Raw genomic sequence first — 15,001 nt, forward strand, 5'->3', positions numbered from 1 at the left:
TTATGAACCCAGAATTTATTAACGGAGTTTATGATTTTAACTTAAAAGTTTATGCGATCACCTTTATAAAATGATAATTCGTTAGGTTGAGATGGACATTTTAGCATGCGTATGACCACATATATGAAATGCAACTTTGGTAGGAAAACCACATAATAATAATTGAGCAAAAAGATTCAATATCAAAGGAAAATAGTCTTTTCTTTTTTTTTTGGCTTTAAAATACAGCTTTATATACGGTTGTGTTCATATAGTTATGATTTTATGAACTCGACTTTGTACGACAACAAATTTTGTGCTAATAAAATTGTACATTTATTAGGAAACATATGTGATCCAAATGAAATATTAAAATTTGTTATTAGCATGCATGTATAATATAATGTTATTATAAAATATGATACAAAATTAAGCAACCAATTATGTTACACGTATAAGAGATACTAAAGTGTCATAAAAATAAAGTATAGATATCATAAGTTGTTTTTATAATTTGAGCAGAGAGAAAAATTACAAAATACTTAAATATGATTTAATATTCTCTTTATGTAAAGAGCACTACTACTCCCAAGAAATAGGTTAACTTAAATTTCTCTGATCTCTTAGAGTGTTTTTACATAAAAGGAAATTTTTTTTTGAAAGATCTTAACCTTCTAGGCATTCTGTAACAATAGATTCAGATATGTTTTTTTATGAATCTAATATTTTATGTTTAAGAGTTTGACATGATTAGATATTGAGTTTAATTTTATATTATAACTTTGGGTTAAAGATAATAGGGCTCATAAAATTGTGTTTTGTTTGCCCAATAGGGCAATCTAGAAAAAACATTTGGGAAAATAGGCCCCCAAAAGCTTTTATTTTGGGGAGAAAGGGCAATCTAGAAATTATTATTATATTCGATTGATTGATCAGTTTGAATATTTTATTATTTTTGTGGAACTCGTCACCTTTTAAAATAATATTTTTATTGCAGTGCTTTTATTTTAAATTTGATATTAAAAAAAGAAAGTTGTCACCTCGACATGACGAATTCCTTTGGTTTTGAATATATAGCCATGTATAAACGTTTGAAAAGTTGTCGCTTATATCCGTTGGAAGTTCCAACGGTTATTTTGATAAATTTTCACTATAAATAGGAGTGGGTAAGTTGATAGAGTTCTATGAGAATCAAATCATGCATTTATGGGAAGAATATTTAAAAAAAATCGAACGATCATTTAGGTCTGATTACTCTTATATTGATGATCCAAATTCAAGCTCGTCTTCAGATGAAGAGTGGGTAAAAGAGTCAATAAAGCCTATACTTGATCAACATAAGGAGATGAAAATGGAGGAGGAGGAGAAGAAGAATAAAGACTTATCAATCCAACACAGCAAGCGACTTATAGAGAGAAATGAAAAAAAAGAAAAAGAAAAATAATCGAGTAAAAAATGAGAGGAAGAAGAAGAGGAAATGTTGTTTATTTGTTGAAAAAATATTTTAAATATATGTATAATTTGTGTTTAGTTAAATGTTATTTATGAGTAGTTTGCAATTATATATGAAAATTTAAAAATAAAGATGATTATTGATATTCATAAATTATCCAAAACAAGTATAACATACAACATGTGAATAGAATTACGAAGGTTTTATTAGCCTGATTTATATTTTGGAAGATGTGGACAATGCTTCATATTGTGGTATTCACCTTTGCAGTGACCACAAAGCTTTGGCAGACCTTGCTCTCGTTGAGGATCTTCCATATTAGTATGAATTCGACTAGATTCAGGATAACTCTTCAATTTCCTTCGTAATTGTGGATTTTGCAACCATTTTTTAGAAATTTTTGGTGCCCAATAAGCATTGTTTGGGAGATACTTAAACTCACAACTGTATATATTAAGTATAGTATGCATGCTACAACAATCATCAGCGTATGAGTATGGGTTTATATTAACATGCATGCATGTAGCAACAACGTGAGCGTTTGTGTATCCAAAGGTTTGAAATCGAACTCAATCACACCATCTTCTATTGAGATTACCGGTGTTGGTGGTAGAATTCTCACCCTCAAGTGTTCGAACAAGTTCTTGAACAACGTAATCAGAATCGAGACTAGTGAAATAATGAACAAATATTAATGTTGCATGTGTTTAATTTTTTTTCATTACTTTCTCTATATCTGGAGCCCAATTTCTACCATCGTTAATCATTGCCTCTACTTGTGCACCTTTGTCTGCCTATACTTTACCCAATCTGATGTAAGTCTCTTGAATAATACTTTCTACATGGGGGTGTCTAGTCGCTTTAAACATTAAATTGATACATTTGACAAGATTGGTTGTCATATGACTATAACGCCAACCCTGTAACACCCTAGACACGACACACAGTCGACCGATTTAAGGTGCTACACAGAACCACCGAAGTGGCTAACCAACTTATTCTTAATTTCTTGTACTTTAAAACGACTCTTTAAATCTGATAGCCCTCAAAATATATAGATACTTACATACTGACTCTTAACTGACTTTACAACTCAATACAACTGAATTCATGAATATACATGCCATTTAGGAAATTTGTGACGTACTCTGCTCTGCACTGGATCTAGACCTTGGTCTCTCTAAAGCTTCACAACTGTTGGATCTACTAACCTGCCCATGGAAATATTAGAAGGTTGAGCTAACTAGCTCAGCGCCACACTAACAACTAAAATATACTAAAAGCATCACTGAAAAGCTCAAGCTATCAAGTATTCTGGTATAAGGTCTACTGTTATATGTTCTACTATTTGTTCTGTTCTACTATCCCACTCCTTGAGTGTTGGACCTTGCGCCCAAGCTAGTCTGCTTTAAAACTGGTTTAGTGAGTATCTTGAATACTCGCTCTCTAAGTTACAGTAGGCATCATGGTACGGTTGAGGGTTCTGCATCTTGGAGCTCACGCACCCCTATAGTCTACCCTAAATATGGCACCCAAAATTCTCTGCATCAGAAACCATACCCCTGACTAACCCACCTTTTATTCTAAAGAGTGTTAAGGCCTCAGCAACATAGTTTGTCAGAAGGGCCTCAGTCTTACATAAGGATATCCGAATTGAAACTATACTATCGACTCTGCTAGATTTTCTAAAGGAACTCGGTTCCCTGGTCGTTTTCCTGAGCATTCAAACAAGGCTAACTTTAACTTGTTTATACGTTTGAAAATAACATTGACGTTCTCACTTGTACTCTTATTTGAAGAATTACGAAAGTGTTGGGGTACCTCGAGTCTAAAACATTCAAAAAATGCCTTTATTGCTCAAAACAGACTAAAAGTATCGATATTATCCTTGGAGTATCGATACTCCTGCTAAAGTTTCGATACTTTATATATGTACCAATATTTGTTAGCCCTCTGTTCTGGAAAGTTTCGATACTTGCCTGTGAGTTTCGAAACTATTCCTAAAGTATCGATAATCTTGTAAGAGTATCAATACTCTTACCCAAAAAACGTAGTTTTGGAATAATGAACAAGTATCAATACTATCCCTATAATATTGATACTCCACCTGCAAAAAACACATTTTTACTCGAAAATCTCTTATTCATCTAACCCAAAGACCTTAGTTAGGTCTCAAACGTTCTTAAAGTCTTATGTGATTAAAGAGAAGCATAAATAAGGCCTTACAAGGTACTTAAACATCAAAACATGAAAACTACCATGATCATGCAACATTAAGCTTTATAATTAACTCTCAAGTTGGAAAACATCTCTAATTATCACTAGGAGTATGAAAGGGTTGATAGTGTGTTACATGGCCTCTTTGGTTGCTAAAATCTCCCTTAACTCAACTATTAGTCATCCTACCTTTATCCCTTGCTTTGAAACTCTTTTTCACCTCTTTAACTAAACCAAGCAAGGAAATTGATTACTACTCAACTAGAGGTTATATTAAGCTTAAATACAACTCCTACAACTCAAATCTACCAAAAAACAAGCTTAAAACACTTGATTTCTCTTAACTCCTAAAAACCCATTTTGAAATCTTAACCCAAAACCTATGATTTAGGGCTTAAAAAGAGCTTGAGGGAAGAAGATTAAGGTTCTTACCTTGGTTTCTTCAAACTAAACTTGGAACTCTAAAAACTTGCTCCTCTTTGGCTTATTATGGAGAATAAATAAGAAATGAGAAAAGAAGAGGAAGAAGAATATATTTTTGGGGAAGGTTCTCGTGAAATCCATCTAAATAAGGGGTTTATAACCTTTAAACCCAACAATGGGTAAACTACTCTTTTAGTCCCTCTCATTTTTACCTATACTTAAAACCATCACTTACCTTTAACTTGTTGGCCTTAATTATGCCCAATATCTATGTAACTTGGTCTAACTATCTTGGGAAGTTTAATTGACTTGACTTAAAGGTCTCGGATTGACCCAAACTACTAACTCGGGTTTCGGGGCATTACAAACCCTGACCATCATATGCTTGTGTTCTTATTTCCCGAGGTATTTCAGCTACAAAGTTATAAACATCTTCTCCATATTTCCTCAAATTTTCCAGCCTTAGGCTGAAGTTCAGTTGTAGCAAAGCATATCCAGGAAAAAAATGGATTTAAGAATAATAATAAATGAAGAACATAAATGAACGAAAAAAAGAATAAGTTATTCATGTGATAATTTCTTTCTTGATCTTTTTGTTCTTAAACATTGTCATAGTATTGGAAGCAATATGACATATGCAATATGTCGGATATGCGTGGGGAGATGACCACCTACTTCCCGGTCTATCAATCGTGGCCAACAACCCAGGTGAACGGTTTGATATCATACAAACCTCATCTTGAGTGACAACATAGGAACAAAAGTTAGATTGAAAGAAATTCCACGTTTCGTATGACTTATTTTTAACAATGGCTAAGGCAATGGGGAAAATGCTTCTGTCACCATCTTGTGAAACAGTTATCATCAGGACATGTTTGTATACGCCATGCAGAAAAGTCCCATTCACTTGAACTATTTGTTTGCAATAACGAAAACCTTCAATGGATGACTTGAAACCCCATAACAAGTCTCCGAAAACTCTTTTCCCTGTGATAACATGTCCATTAAACCTTGCTCGTATGGTTGAGGATGTTGTTTCCAGCTCGAATATCCTACTAACTAAGAAAAATGATGAAGAAACATATATAGCTAATAGAGACCCAGAAGCATGGTTTCAATTTGTACGTGAACGACAACAAAAAAATGGAGAACTGAATATTACTTCTAATGAGTCTACTGATTACAAGGATTAAAACATCAAAACGAATATTGTTATGTTTATGATTTTATTTACTGTTTAAGGTGTGTGTAAGGTTAGTTGTATTTATGTCTTTAATGTAATGTATTATATTTGTTGTTTTTATTTTCTTAATGTAATGTTAATGGTTCGTTGTTTTTATCTCCTTAATGTAATGTTTTATGGTTCAATGTAATGTTTATGGTTCGTCGTTTTTATAAACAAAATCTATTACAATCTCCTTAACTTTTCAGTAATATATCAATATGACTGTTGAAACTCATCACCTCAGTATGACGAGTTTCTTTTATATATATATATTAAAAATCCAATCACGAAAAAAAATATTATTTTAATGGAACTCGTCAACTCAAGGTGAGAGTTCAATTAAAAATAATTAAATATTATATCAAGTGAGTAGCCCGAATAAAAAATATTTTCAATTGGAACCCGTCACCTTGAAGTGATGAGTTCCATAAACACTGTGAAAATATCGTAGATTCCAAAATAAACCTCTATCTGTCTTATTTTTCAAAAAAATTTCCGGTTTGCCCTATAGGGCCAAGAAAACCCATAATATTGTTCTTGAAACTTAGGTGTCTTCATTGGTTCCGTCCGTGGTTTTTGTTGCCTTCAATGTAGGTTGTTAGATTGTAGTCAGCAGACATTTTAGGTTGAAGATGAGGAAGTGTTATGGAAGCAATGATCTCGTGTGAATTGGTTCCTACGGCTACATGCGGATCAAAATACTTTGTATCTCATTGTGTTGCCATGGTACGAATAGAAAGAAGCACGACTTTATTGAAATTCTTGTTGATGATGGGGGTGGCCGTCATACTAATCATTTGGCCATGGAGAAGGTTGTTGCGTATCTTCGTAGACCATGTCTCGGTCTAATGCTCTGCTCCAATGAATAATTTATTAGAGTTTGATCCTAATTTGATTTGACTTGAATTGATGAAAGAACATAAGAAATTTAATTTGATTAAAAGTAGCAAATCTTTTCTATTTTCTATTAATTTATAATAGTAAAAATAATTTGGATAGATTTTTTGTCATATAAGTTTCTTTTGTAATTATTGTTTGGCTTTAAACGAATTAATTGACTAATCAAAATTGTATTTGATTAATCAATTGAGTAATTAGATGTTAGATCAATTAACAGTTAAGAAAATTTTTCAAAATTTCGAATATCATTTAATTTTTCAAAAGTTTTAAGCTCGTTTACTGCCTTGCTGCAATGTAGCCGTTTATAATACTAGTATAAAAGGCCATACAAACACAAAACCAGAAATGATATAAACATGTTCATATTGTAGACATAAAAACTCCTACTCCATGCTTATTAAATATCTTATCCTCAAAAAAGATGATATAAACCAACAGATGAACATATAGGAAATACGAAAAATGGTTCTTCCAGCTTATTGTTCAAATGTTCTTAGATGCAAATAAATTGTCTGAAACAGAGAACCGCCCATCCCCTACCATCCAACAAGCAACAGTTTTAGAAGAGACATCCTTATATAAAGCCCATTCTTTGCTTGTCTAAAATAGGCAGCCCTCAGGTCCCCATCCACCTCGACGGTGATCTCGTCAAGCCTCGGGAGTGGGTGCATGACCACAGCATGCTTCTGCATCACCTTTAATACATTCTTGTCAACTATATATTTGCCTCGAGCTTCTTCGTAAAGATCAACTCTTTCTCCAAATCGTTCTCGCTGGATGCGAGTTTGATACACCAAGTCGCACTTAGAGGCCACTTCCATTAAATCAGCGCTTTCTTCCCACTCAACGTCCATTGATATCAAATACTCTTTAATGTCATCCTGAAATAGAATAAAAAGAAGCAAAACAAACAAATAATTTAATTTGGTAATCTATTGGAAGTCTGTCTGTGTGAGTGTAGTAAGGTTGAGTATAAATACTGGCCATGTAGTTCTTGTAAGTCGAGTTTGCTAAAAACCAACCTTCATTTTAACAACGTCGGGGGAGACAAAGTAGATCTTCACGTCTTGGTACTTTGCAAGCAAGTATGCAAGAGAACGAACTGTTCTCCCATTGGCAAGATCTCCGACAAGCCCAACTTTGATACCATCCAATTTTCCTATCTCTCTTTCTATGGTGTAGATATCTAAAAGTGCCTAAACAACAACAACAAAGAAACGATCATTTGAACTCAAACAGTTCAACTATATGGAAAAAAATACTTGGAAAATATTAAACATACTAATAATAAATACTTATTTGTACCTGACCTTCATCCTTGATTTCATGTAACATGGGATGCCAATTATTTATACTAAGAAACCAAACACCAGATGGATAACGACCTTAGAAGCGACAAAACAGATCATGGTGAAGGCAGGCCATATCCCATATTACAAAAATTACACAATAAGGATTGTTGGTTTTTCTTCATCCCATATGCTTTTCATTTTACAATTCTTTCATACCGATAATATAGTTTGCGACTGCCTACAGGGTTCAATGGAAATTAGTGAGATATTTTATTATAATTTACCTGGGTTGGATGTTGACCCGGACCATCGCCAGCATTGATGATAGGAATGCCTGCTGTAGTTGCTGCTCGCTTAGCAGCGCACCACTTTCAAAGTGCCGCATCACAATTATATCAGAGTACCCTTCAACAGTTCTTATAGTATCTACAAAACAAGTTACTTGGTTACGAAAAACACCATAATTGAATATAGTTTGCGACTGCCTACAGGGTTCAATGGAAATTAGTGAGATATTTTATTATAATTTACCTGGGTTGGATGTTGACCCGGACCATCGCCAGCATTGATGATAGGAATGCCTGCTGTAGTTGCTGCTCGCTTAGCAGCACCACTTTCAAAGTGCCGCATCACAATTATATCAGAGTACCCTTCAACAGTTCTTATAGTATCTACAAAACAAGTTACTGGTTACGAAAAACACCATAATTGAACAACTTCAAAGGACATTAACCAAAAAGGTCAATAGAATTTGCCTTCAAGAGTTTCTCCTTTAGCTGCTGAAGAAAACTCCCTAGCATTTTCAGTTGTTAGAACTTCACCACCTAACCGTTTCATGGCCGACTCAAAGGAAAGCCTAGTTCTGGTCGAGGGCTCGTAAAAAAGGGTGGCCATTAGGTAAACTTTGAGAATTTGACTCCCAGGTGATTTCTTTTCTATTTTCTCCATCTCTTTTGCCACTTCAAATATATCATTTAGAGTTTCTCTATCAAACTGTTGAGCTTCGATCACATCATCAAGTCGAAACTTCTTCCCCATTGGATACACAGGCACCTTCTTGACTTCCACCGCATGACATTGCATCCGATTCCTCAAAAGCATTTCACTTTGTCCGCATTTCAGCCACTTCTCATCAGTTAGCAATCTGAATTCATAAAGTCAGAAGATAACATGGCTTTAATAGGTAATCTATTCATGGGACTCAAAGCATTAAACTTGAACACTCTATTCGAATTGAAGGACTCCCTTTTCAAGGAGCAATTGGAAAATAATGTTGAAGAAGCCATTGTAATTGAATAAAAACAGCTTCAAAGTCTCTGCAACAAAAATATAAACCGATGGTTACACTTACTATTAATCATATAACCTACACATGAATTTCTATGGAAAAAAAAGAGTGAACTTTATGAATTTATTATTCAAAATGAATGAATCGTGCCAATGAAGGTTCCCTGATTATGCACGAAAAGTACCCACAATTTTCATTAAGCTGAATCAAGCCAAACACCTTTGCAATATATATATATAACGTTAAAATTATAAGCTTAGTAATATAAACATAACTTTGGAATTGTAAGCTTATTAGAATCAGAATTTTTCTCAAGCAGTCATCTACCACCGCATCAAAAGAAATATCCCAGTCTTTCAAATTCATCAAAATATAAAAAAGAGAATTAAATTACTGTACTACTGGCTCTCAGTATGATGTTCAGTTCAATATTTCCATCATTTTTATACCTTCAACCAAACAAACAGAAAGTACCCAATAACATGAAACGAGTATAAAGCTGATAAAGAAAAAGAGAGAGAGAGAGAGAAAAACGACTGAGAAAAAAGACCTGGCAAAATTTTCCAGGGAAGAGAGAAGCTGTGTTTGGATGCTGGAAATAAAGGTAAATAGAGTGAAGTGAGATAAAGATAGGGTTTTTCAATTTTTTGTTGTTGTTGAAGATTATTATAAATAGTAATGTTTTTAAAACCGGACCAGATATTGAATCGGTGAAGGTATTGGTTCATTGATTTACTTGTTCAACTGCGGTTGAATCGAATTTTATATAAAATAATATATTTTTTTAATTTTACATAATATTCAAAGTAATATTAATATATATGTAACATTTTTTTAAGTTTACAATATTAAAAGGTATAAAAATATTACAAGTCATAACATGTATAAATGAAAAACTATAAAATCAAGTGAAACAAAATTATTCAAATCAACTACAACATAATATTTAAGGTAAAACATATTAAATAATAAATATAATTATATAACTATAATTAAAAAAATAAAATTGGGGTTTAAAAAAATCATAACAAATGATGTCATTTGGTTTAATTGTTTTAAAAAAAATAATCTCACATGACTAAGAAACATAGAAGAGTATCCCAAAAGTTTAAAGAGTAAAAATATGAGAACAAAACAATCTCACATGGCTAAGAAACATAAAAGAGCATCCCAACTTACTTCTATAAATAATAGATGTAATTTGACATTCAAAATCATGGAGCCTTTTGGTGAGCACAAAGCGAAATATTCTTTCGCTTCAATTGAGCTCAAATTTTAAGCTTTAATTGAGCTCAAATTTTAGGCTTCAATCAAACTTCTAAATTTTTTTTTGAGTTCGAGCCTTTTTGATTTCAAGTTTTAATATTATATTTCGAGTTGATAATTTTTAGCTCGTGAGTTTTTGAGTCGAGTTGAGCTTACTTTTAAAATTTTCAAGTTCGAGTAGAGCTCAGCAATACTCGAATTTGACTCGACTCGTTGAACAAACGACGTTGTTTGGTTTAATTTTTTTTAAAGAAAAAAAGTGAACCGGCGGTTCAAACCGGTTTTGCCGGTTTTCAGCCGGTTCACCCCGGTTTTCCCGATTTTCAGCCGGTTCTTCCAGTTCTGTGCTAATCCGGTTTTGGGAGTTAACCGGATCGGACAGGCCACCGATTCACAGTTCAACCGGTCGAACCGGCTAGTCCGGTCCGGTTTTAATAACATTGATAAATAGGAAATGGAGAAAGTGAAAGAAAGAAAGTAGGGATTCTTTGGAAAGAGTGAAAATTCATGAAATTTTTGGCGGAAACTATGTATTTTTCCAGTTTCTTTTTTCTTTTTCTTTTGGATTTTGTCATCTGTTTTCGGCTGTAGTTAAATCGGTGTGCAAAATATGAAGTCAAAGGATTTAAGGTGACGTTTGGTTCGCTGGAATGTTTCTGAGGAAATTGGAATCTGTGAAGAAATTGAAATCTGTTAGGAATTGGAATTCAATTTCATATTCTGTTTGGTTGGCAGGAAATTGAATTGGAATCCAATTCTATATTCTGTTTGGTTCACAGACATATCAGATGAATTTGATTTCAGTAATGTAAAATGGTAGGATTGCCCTAAATTATTATTTTTTGTTTAATTTTAGTTTGTTTTATAAATTACATGTAACAATATATTATAAAAATTTAAAATAATAATAAATTTTAATTTTATTGATTGATTATTTATTTCAATAAATTATAAAAATCATGCTAATAAACATCATAAGTTAAAATCATCCCAATTAGGGATAGCCATGGGTCGGGTTTTTTGTCCACCGAACCGACCCGAGAACAAGGTAACCTCCATCCGAGACCCGACCCGACTAAAATAAAGTTTCACCCGACCCGACCCGAATATATGAATTAGAAATCCGACCCGAAATAATAAAAAAATTATTTTTATTCAATAAAAACAATGACTTAATTGAAAAATATATATATAGAGAGAGGGGTATTATTGTAATTATTCCTAAATATATAAGGTAAAATTATATATTTTTTGAGTGGGGTCGGGTATTTTTCACCCTAAACTCAAACCCGACCCGACCCGAATATCACACTTAAAAAACCCGACCCGACCCGACCAAAATAAAGTTTCACCCGACCCAACCCGAATATATGAATTAGAAATCCGGCCAGACCCGAAATAATAAAAAAATTATTTTTATTCAATAAAAACAGTGACTTAATTGAAAAAATTATATATAGAGGGGTATTATTGCAATTATTCCTAAATATATAAGGTAAAATTATATATATTTTCGGGTCGGGTATTTTTCACCCTAAACCCCGAACTCGACCCGACCCAAATATCACACTTAAAAAAACCGACCCGACCCGAACAAAATAAAATTTTACCCGACCCGTTCAGAATATATGAATTAGAAACCCGACCCGACCCAAAATAATAAAAAAATATTTTTATTCAATATATAAATAAGTTACCAAAAGATTGATGAGGGTAATATGGTCAAATTTTAATTCCCTCCAACAAGGGAATTGAATTTCATCATAGAATGGATGTAATTCACTTTCCCTCGTTTGATGAAAAGTTGAAGTCATGAGGGATTCTAATTCTCTTGAAAAACTTGAACAAAACATGAAAAAGTGGTGGAATTGGTTTCCAATTCTCCTTAATTCCAAGAGATTCATGCGAACCAAACGCCACGGGCTAACCTCTTCATGTCCTTTTCCTATACAAAAACGCGTTTTAATATCTTCATTGTTTTGCAGGGAAAAATTTATAAGGAAATCTGAGAAAATCATATTACACAATTTAAAAATTAAAATCCGAAAATATCAAAATCTTTTGACTGTTTATTTTATTTCGATAGTGAAATGTATAGAGAATTTGATTAATCATATTATCATCAAAAGTTGTGACATGATCTTAAACATATTTTAGATTATCTCACATTTAAAGAAGTGGCTGAGGAGGGCGTCTAGTCGATTTAAAGGGCCAAGACGGTGGCAGAAACGGCAAGGGAGCAGTGGACAAGGCCATAGTAGCAAAGGCTGTGCCGACGACGGTTAATGTAGAAACAACATTGAAAGGTAGGCTAGTTTGTGTCGAGGAGACAACATTAAACGGTTGGCTTGTTCCTACAACATTGCATTCAAGCATATGTCGGATGTTCCGGTCTGCATATCCATGGCCTAACCAGTATATATCTGGCTCAGGGAGTGTTCAATATCATCAGCCACAGTGAGGAAGAAAATGATGATGAGTACGGATTGCCGTTTATAGCTTCCCTTTGGATCAGTTTTCGCCATCGATATTACTCGCACTAACCAGAATCAACATATAATATATAGTAGCAATCCATTGGATAAACAGCTCATTTCAAGATGCACAAAATCAATAAGATCATAGACATATACGAGTAAAAAGGCCACTCTCTTTCACAAAACTTTGGGGATCTTACGGTAACTATTAGATGTGCACATTTGTCGGATTTCAATACGATCCGGATCGGTTTTTATCCGATCCGGTTTTTTCCCATAGAAAAAAAACCGGTTTATAAAATAACCGGTTCGGTTTCTAACCGGTTTGGAGGGCCGGATATCCTAACTGGTGTAACCGGTTTCGGTTTTAAAAAAACCGGTTTTTTTAAAAAAAAACCGGTTATAAAAAAACTGATTTTAATATTCCAGATTGCTCATAGGGAACCGATTCCTCCCCAAGGGGGTACCGATTCCTCACTGAATGGTTTGGCTCCGAGATTTCCAGAATGCTCGGAGGGAACCGATTCCCCCATAGGGGGTACCGATTCCCCCTATTCAACGATCGAAATATTTGAATTTTACACTTAGGGAACCGATTCCCTATGAGAGGAAACCGATTCCCTATGAGAGGGTACCGATTCCCCCACGCTCCAAGCATTTTTATTAAATGTTTTCACACTTAAACCGCTATATTATCTTCATTAATTATCACTAACGTTCAGAAGTGATTCAAGGTGTATTTAAGCAAGCTTAGAAGCCATTGATCAAAGACAAAAGCAACTAGAATCAAGAGAGAATCAAAGAGAAAACATCAAACCTCAAGTTCGATAATTTCAAATACTTAATTGAAATACTTAATTAACTCAACATAATTGAAATACTTAAATACTTCCAAGTTTGATAAATTCAAATACTTAAAAACTTCCAAGTTCGATAAATTCAAATACTTAAAAACTTCAAGTTCGATAATTGAAACAAAGTTTACGATAATTGAAATAAAGTTATAAAATAAACTACATTGCCATCTCTTCTTCATCATCTTCGCCTTCTTCGTTTGGAGGGGATATTCCAAGTTCGACTTCTTCAATGTGTAAGTTTGCTTCCAAATCGGCATCAATTGCATCTTCTAGGATGGTGATATGTTGCTTACGAGCCGCTCCATCCAAATAATCCTTTAAACAAATGCATACTTCCACCGACTCGGGACTTAGTCTTGATCTCCGTTGCGATATAACCCTGCCACTAACAGAAAAAACGGATTCCGAAGCTACCGTAGAAGTTTGGACGGTTAGTAAATCACGGGCCATGGCGGCTAGAATCGGAAATTGTGCTTCATTTTCTTTCCACCAAGCCAAAATATCCAAACTTTCAAACTCTTCAAATGTCATTTTTGATAGAAAATCGCATGACATGTAATTTCCCAACTCGCTACTTGGGGTGGTAGTACGTGATCGTTTGGATTGGGAATTTACAAGAGTGTTAAAAAGATTCAAATTTATGTTACTTGGACGTCTACTAGATGATTCCGCATTCATTCTTGGACGTCTACTAGATGATTCCGCATTCATTCTCATTTAATCGTGTATTACACTACTTGATCCGTATTTAGTTAAATAAATTACAAACATGTCTCGAAAACATTTGTTAAAATAATTTATTTGGTTTTGGACAAAGTTGGGTTCATCATCGGTTAGATTAAAAACAAACGCAATTTGTTCAATTAGTGTTTCAACCCCACCAACATTTAATGTTGGGTTTAAAGCGGCGGCACAAGTAAAAATGGGGGGAATCTCCTTAAAATATTTTAAAAGTTTTTCCTTCATTGCAAAGCCAATTTCTTGAAAAACTTCGGTTTCAAATTCAAAGTCATTTAGTCGGGTAGCCAACAAAAATATTTGATTAAGAACCAACAGGCTAGTAGGGTAATAAACACCGGATAAAAAAGTTGTTGCATTTTTAAAAACCTCAAGCAAATCGGTTATTTTGGCTATAGTTTCCCAACTCGAATCCGGATAAATGTTTGGGACATGACCCCTCTCGAAAAGCCGATCGTGAAATGTTTGCAATGTTTCCCTTTGCCTTAAGGCAGTATGCATCATCATCCAAGTTGAGTTCCAACGAGTTGGACAATCCAAATTAGGACCCAAAGCTTTTTTATTAACGGACTTACAAAATCGTTTATAATCATTTAGTCTTTTGTTGTTGTTACAAAGAACCGATTTTATCATTGTTTTAAATTCTAATCTAATCGGCTCAATAACCTCCAAACCGGCTTGCACGGATAAATTAATTATGTGTGCAACGCAACGTATATGAAAAAACACACCGTCTAAAATCGGTGAAAGTAATATTTTTAATCTTGGAACCGCGTTTGTATTATTCGATGCATTATCAAATGATATAGAAAAAACTTTATTTTCTAATTTATAAAGACAAATTACCCTTTTTAAAAGTGTAAATAAATTAGCACCGGTATGCGGC

The 15,001-nt window shown here is 33.8% G+C and overlaps 1 pseudogene; it reads right to left on the reverse strand.

The window, feature by feature from the left end:
• Positions 1-6,718: 6,718 nt before the first annotated feature.
• LOC120120685 lies at positions 6,719-9,406 on the reverse strand (annotated as a pseudogene).
• Positions 9,407-15,001: the final 5,595 nt, after the last annotated feature.

Source organism: Hibiscus syriacus, unplaced genomic scaffold (assembly GCF_006381635.1).
Source record: "Hibiscus syriacus cultivar Baekdansim isolate YM2019G1 unplaced genomic scaffold, ASM638163v2 tig00110345_pilon, whole genome shotgun sequence".
Classification (NCBI taxonomy): Eukaryota; Viridiplantae; Streptophyta; class Magnoliopsida; order Malvales; family Malvaceae; genus Hibiscus; species Hibiscus syriacus.